The sequence below is a fragment of the Rousettus aegyptiacus genome, unplaced genomic scaffold (assembly GCF_014176215.1).
Source record: "Rousettus aegyptiacus isolate mRouAeg1 unplaced genomic scaffold, mRouAeg1.p scaffold_m13_p_11, whole genome shotgun sequence".
Lineage (NCBI taxonomy): Eukaryota > Metazoa > Chordata > Mammalia > Chiroptera > Pteropodidae > Rousettus > Rousettus aegyptiacus.
The window spans coordinates 88,550,466-88,557,978 of NW_023416286.1; positions in this window are offsets into that span (position 1 = coordinate 88,550,466).

The window sequence follows — 7,513 nt, forward strand, 5'->3', positions numbered from 1 at the left end:
GGTCAGAGGGAAAGCTTCAGTGAGAAAGTTGCCTTTGAGAAAATTTTGATTTTAAAGATTATCTCAATGTGAACAATTGTGCATTAGAGGAATGGAAAATAAATGACCCTAAAGGAAAAACGATGTGAATGCACGTTTGTGCATTGTGTCTGTGTGTGTACTGCATGAAGAGAGTACAGGGGTGAAGTTCAGAGGCAAATTCACAGAGCCAGAAAATAAATCAATGGAATGGCGGGAGAGGAGAATAAGGATTTTTTGCTGATAAATAGGGAGCTGCTTTTTGGCTGAAATTGTTAAGATTTAGGTAGTGGCAATGGTTGCATGACCTTGTGAATATACTAAAAACCGCTGAATTGCATACTTTGAAAGTATAGATTTTATGTGAATTGTATTTCAAAACTACAAATATTTGTTATGTAAATACATAATTACATAACTTAATTCATGGAGAAGAGAAAGCTTTTTGCTTGAGGGTAATTCCAATTAATAAATGTGGAAATGGAAATAGAGAATCACCATTTGACAAATATCATGATAATAAAAGTTTCAGGTAATAGCAAGAGATATCAAAAATAAAGAGCAAATCTGTAATTAGAAACATATTTACACTATTGAAAGTATCTACCCATCAAACAAATCCAAAAGCAAAAAAATGAAAAAAAAAATTTTTAAGTGTGTCAAGGCCCATCTTCTCATTTATATGTATATAAAAGAGTTCTATTTATAGAGTAGTTAAAACAATAACTAATACTTAAGCTAGGTCCATCATATGTCACAGCTAAAGAGATCACCAGATTTAAAATTTATTATATTCCATTAGTTATAAAATGGCACTTATTCACACTATAAGTGTGATGGTGCAATTCAGGTTTATACCACAGGCATCATGTTCTCTTGACTGGAATTGTCTACTAACAATTGTAGAAACAAATGTTCTGCTTATATTGAAATGGAACCTAGTACCCCCATTCTCTTAAGTGATTTTGAAATAAAAAATCCTCAGTACCAATTTGAAGACTATCACATTCTCTTTTACCTGGATATTTTTTTACAATCTCTATACAGTGTAAAAATAAAACACATTTAAAGGACTCTCTGTTATGTCACACAGCATCTATGATATGAGAAAAGCAATATGATCTTTTAGTTTCTGTCCTCAATGGCATTTATGGAAGTAAAAAAAAAAATCTCATATATTAAATAAAAATTATATTTCTGTTGTGTATTTTATTTCACGTTTATGTAAGTTTAAATAATTTTTTCATTTGAATTTTTATTCCATTTTATAAATACGCCAGTATACTATCATCTACCTCAGATTTTAATTATAAAGAATTACTCAATACAAAAGCAACAGCAAAATTTGAATATAGTGATTAAATCATTCAGCTATGAGCACTTTCACAATTCTATTTGATTCCATTTATTTTAACTCCATATATTTTGTACTTACAATATGTGTTACAATCTGTTAGATGGAGATAAAAGATGAATGAGACACTATTGATGTTTTCAAGGATTTTTGATCTAATCAGGTGAGATATGAGATAAGTAACTGAAATATACTTGCCCAGCAAGCTGTCAGTAAGGCAGGCACGGTTAGCGATGTGTCATTTTTAGCTCTAATGTATAAGCAAGAGAAGCAATCTTGTCATCGCTTTATCACTGAAGATAGGCAACTACCTACAAGCGAGTCCTGGTTATGACTAACCTTTAGTTGGGGACACAATTGGATAGCATACAATAGATAAAACACATTTTTAAGTAAAAAATAAAATTTATGCACATTCTGACAAATGGTTCACATTGAATTTCGAGTACATCACAGCATTCAAAATGTCTAAGAATACCAACTGCTGAGGCACAAAATTCTTTCTCACAGGGTATTTGTCCAAATATCGATCATACCTAACATTGCTTAGTTTATAATATGTGACAATATTACAGCTCAAGGCAGTATAGTCCAAAGCAAAATAAAAATATAAAAAAGTAATTGAAAATAAAATAAATAAATAAAGTTTAACAGCTGCAGATTTTTAAATAGAAACTTTAAAGAAAAAATTCAGAGCATAAAAATTGCTAGAATTATATATATAGACACACATGTGTCTGTATATATTTATATATAAATTCTATATAAAAGTTTACAGGGGGGCCAATGGGAGCATCCATATGTTTCCCAGGCTTTTAACATCCCCGAATTCCTGTTGCAAGTCACCTCGCTAATCATGTCACCTCCTGCCCACAGTGAGAACCTCCGTTCTAGCCTGCTTCATTATTCATTCATTCTGCAACAAAGCATGCTCTTCTCTGCCCTTGTAATACTGTTCATAGAGTCTTCAAACCTCCCTTCCTATTTCCTGTATCTCTCCAATATACCAAATAGACCCCCACCATCTCCTGCAATCCTTCTCTAAGGACGGCAACCAACAGTGATTTAATTGTTGATTTCCCATGAAAATGATTAAATACATTTTAATTATTTAGTAAATTATTACATAGATAGCTCTCTTTTACATTTATTTAATTTTTAAGGTGTATGTCTTATCTCCAAAACATATTTTAGATTCTTCAAGAATAGTAAATGTGCTCTACTCTATTTTATTTTCCATATTCCATACAAGGGCATACTAAGTAATATGCCATGCACAGAGATTTGCAAAATGAGTGAATAAATAGGTGAATTAATGACTACAATAGTTTAAGTATGGAAGGAATGTCACTTAAAAAATGCTTTGATACCAATAAACTGTTACCAAACCATAAAGACAGAGAAATAGCAGAAATTATATTGAGACCTAACAATTCCCTACATTTTCTCATGTGGCGTATCAGTATATCAGGTTTTCCTACAACCTTAAACAGAGGATTACACGCAGCATCGCGATAAGCCATGCGAAGTGAATTTTGAGGCCTGTTATTCATAATTTATTTAAGAAGCTGACCTTTATGACAAATTATATTTTGGAAATGCATTGTTCTTGATGTTCAAATATTTATTTTAAACACGCAACCAACATTTATAGTTTTATGCAACAGAAATTAGTTGTGATCAATTCAACATTTGTCTAACTGTGCTAAATCACAAAAATGTATGGTGACCATATCCTCGAGCATCATGCAGACAATCAGTGTAACTACATTTTATTTAGCCATATGATCCTTACTTGGTCTCTAATAGCTTAATACCATGCGGGAGAAAAGAGAAAATTAGTATACGTCAGATAATTTTACTGTTTGCAGGCTCAGCAGTCTATAAGAAAATGTAAATGTTCAACGTAAACACATTATAAGGAAGAACTCTAACCTACTTATTCTCTTGTGTCTATTACACATTTAGCAAACTTCAACATGCAACAATGCAGTTTCAGAAATAAATGAAAGGGGTTAGAAGGCTAAAAGAATTTAATTTGAAGATAATTCTTTTCTTTACTATAGAGTAATTTAACAGAATAAGAAAATTAAGCTATTAAAATAATATATGTGTGTGTGAATTTAAAGGAAAAAAAGTATCAAAAATTAACTAAAACTCAGAAAAAAATGTAATCAAACTGCAATTGATACCTTTAAGGATAAGACATACTTTGGGTGTGTGTGTGGTGGGGTAGTTTTTCCTTTAATAGTCTACATATTAAAGCATTCAGTGTAGGCAACACTGCATGGTGATGAAGACCACAGTCTTGGGAGCCACGCCATAACCTTGGATAAATTCCAGCTCTACCACTGATAAGTGTAAGACCATTTCATCAGTTTCTTCATCTGCAAAATGGGATAACAAAACTAGCGATATGTGGCAAAACCTCGTTTCACGATGTCCATTTTCCCTTTCTTCCTCTTAGTAGCAGAAACCTTCAGGTTTCAACGGGTCACAGGGCGTCCTACAGAGTTAAACTCCAAGCCCCCCCTGCAATCAGTCGTGGCTGACAGCATATAAGAGCGCTGGGTCACCCTGTAAGGACAAACAGCTCACCCAGTTTCTTTTTGCCCCTTATCACTAGTTAGAAATTGTCAGTAACTGAAGTAATTGTATTGTACACAGAGGTAGAAACTGCCTGTTGAGGATGACAGAGCCATTACATTAGTCTGGGTCCCTGGAAAGAGATGTAGAACAAAGCCTATACCACCACCAAGAACTATTGAACAAGAGGGGAATAAATTTCTATCTTCTTTAAGCACTATAATTCCATTATCTTTCTTTTAATTCTTTAACCTATGTTTCTATCATAACTAACGCACTATTTCATAGTGTTGTAATGAGAATTAAATGACCTAATACATGTAAAGCATATAGAACAGTACCCAACACATACTAAATTCTATAAAATGTTTGTTATTATTTCAATTACTTTTATTAATTTTTTAACCATAAAGCAACCAGAAAATGCTACTGTACTAGGAACACAGAATAACTAATAAAATTAAATAGAATCTCAAAACCCAAGATTAGCTACTCACTCTTAACTTATATAACATTGACAGATTCATTTTACACCTCGTCATCATAACATAAAAGGCAGGAGAACTAGGTGTGATACTTAGAAAACCACATTACATTTAATTTATTTTGTTCTTTTTTCTAATTAACGCATAAAGAAAAAATGAAAATCAAGAGAGACTGGATGAATAGTGTGGTCTTTGGAGTCTTCATTTCATGTCCCAGCCCTGAACTTTACTGTCTGGACAAATCATCTGCATGTGCTAACCTTCAGGTCCTCATCAAGGAAACGATAGTACTAACGGTGTGTACATAGCTGGCATGTGGCTGCTCCCTTGCATCCTTTATGTTCCTCCCTAGTGTGTACCAGCCACACAGGGTGGATTGGATTGACTCTCTCTCCATCCCAATGGTGAGACCAACTGGTCTGAGCCAGGATGAGTCACCATTATTCCCTTGCTACAATGATTGGTTCACGTAACCCAAGCCAATTAGCATATCACATCCCGTGGCCAGTGGAGTTGTGTGTGTGTGTGTGTGTGTCTGTCTGTCTGTCTGTCTTTAGAGCGGGTAAAATCAATGACACCTGGTACTGTACGATGGTGCGCAGAGAACCACTTCTCTTCACCCTTGTGGCTAAGGAGGATAGAGCTCCAGTGATGTCTTAACACCATCTCTCAAAGTTACTGCAAAATTAAAATGCACACAAAAGCAGAGTCTAGAGAGCCTTACAAAAAGATGGCCAGGATATTATTGACCCAATCAACCTCTGGACTCTACAGTCTTATGAATCGCTTTTAAGGTTCGAACAAGTTCAATCTGGGCTTTTTTTGTTAGATACAATCAGAAGCACCTTAACTGTCTTATAATGTTTACTGTGTCTAAAACTGTTATAGGAAACACAGTGATCTGCATATTGTAGAAACCCAATTACTACTAATTTTATAATGAAAAACAAGAGTAGTCATGTTTATATGCATTTAGATATTTTTGGAATATTCTTAGAATGCTCACCAAGTATTTATATGGAATGAAGCTGTTAAATGCTTCATTTAAAAAGTAGCATATGTACTTTCTAAAATACAATATATTACATTAGGTCCATTATATGACTTCTGAAAGGAATTTTATATACTGCCTAGAACACAGGAAGAGCTCACGAAGTTGTATTTCTTCTATTTTATACATCAAACACCACTGAATCCTAAATCAAACTAAATCTAATTTTAGTTCGCCCATTTTTAGCTGTTATCGGCAGCTCTGCGTATCTCAGGAAACCTCCTGCCTAACCATGGAAGGCTTGAAAATGGCCAGTTAGGAACTTATCTGAAATCACTCAAAAAGAACTCACTGGGTAAGCAAAGCACAGGATGAAATTAAATGCGTTCCAGGTAATGGTAAAATGCAAGATGAAGGGCGCAGGGATACTGGGAAAAAGAAAGCTGGGCTTTAATTAAAATGGAGCCTTGGGAGTTAAAATGGTGCCATTTTTGAAAAGACAAATCCAGAGGGTGAAATTTCAATGAGGTATAATCACAACCTTTGCTGAACGGCACACGAGGAGCATGCATGGGTGGACGCGGCCTGATGGCTAACACATGCCCGCCACACTCAAAGCACCTCGCATCGCGTGTATTATCTTCCTGGCATCTCCTAAATATCCGCAGGAGAAAAATGCATACCTCGTGTTGGCTGTGCTTTTGTTACCTTTTCTTCTTTGATGAACCGACCAAACTTGTCGGCCGCCACAGGCTACTGTGTAAAGGGGGTATGGCTTATGGATAACAAGTTCCACTATTAAGACTATTTCAGGTGGGGGAAATCCAAGTACAACATATGAATATAGAAATATTACTTTACTTCATGAGTTAAAATAACCAAACATCTAAGTAAACGCTGCAATTCAAACATATATAAAAGTAGAGTTAGAATGCGTGAATGACACATTATGGAAGACGACAGGGTATAAGAAACAAGATATATCTTGAAAGAAATGAAAAACAAGTGAAATTTTTAATTGGTACTTTTTTTTTTTTTGGTAGAATCAACCACAACTATTTTGCAGCAATGCTAGAAACATCGTGGGCTTTGGGTTCAGACAGTTCTAAATTCTGTTCTAGGCCTGCCATCTTCTGGCTCTGTGATAAGACCTCTCGCAGTGTGTTCATGGTACACTAGAGATCTCTCTTTCAGGCTTGCTATGAAGATTAAGAAAATGTGACTAAAGTGGTTTGGAAATTAAAAGTCACTTACTGTCCATGTAAAACCCTCATTCATCGACCAGGAAAAGGAGTCATTACAGTTCCATCAGTTAGGGAAGGGCGGGCTCCAGCAATAAGCAATCCGAACACCACAGCGGTTAACACAGCAGGATTTTTCCAACTCATTTACAGCCTGCAGTGGGTGTTCAGGTTAACAGGGCAGCTAGCTCTCCTCCATAAAACCAGCTACTCAGGATCTATGCTCAGAGTGGCTCCACTGTGTTCAGCAATTGATTTGCAAGGAAATTCGAGTATCCACAACTCAGTAAGGTACAAGAAAATAAAAAAATGTGAAGGAACAATTTCCTTGGGAGAATATTTCATGGCCTGAGTAGTTCTCACTCCATTCTGAAGGGGAGTACTCTCCACAGCCCCACTGTGAGGGGCCTGGCAGTCTAGCAGTGTGCCCAGAAGAAAGAGAACCCCAATGTTGCCAGACAGCTAATAGTCTTTGTCACGAGTAGACCCTCGAGCCACCACATATCTATACAAACCCTTCTTTCTATAAAGAGCATAGCTCGTCCCCTCCCAAGGGAGACAAGCCAAATCTTTTCCAGCACCTCCATCCATATGAGATTCTAGAGTCTCTGGGAGATTCACGGTCTTTTCCATGGGGTCTGGTTGTGATTCCTCATGATGCAACCATTTGTAATATAAAACACAAGCTTTTCGTTTTCCCCCCACCAAAAGAATGAAGGAAAAATACGGTGAGAATAGTTAAAATGTCCATTCCACAACAGGAAAGTCAGAAAAACTTAGCAGCTACTGGACTCAACACACATGGACTTCCACTGGGTAATTCCAAGATAAGCCCTGT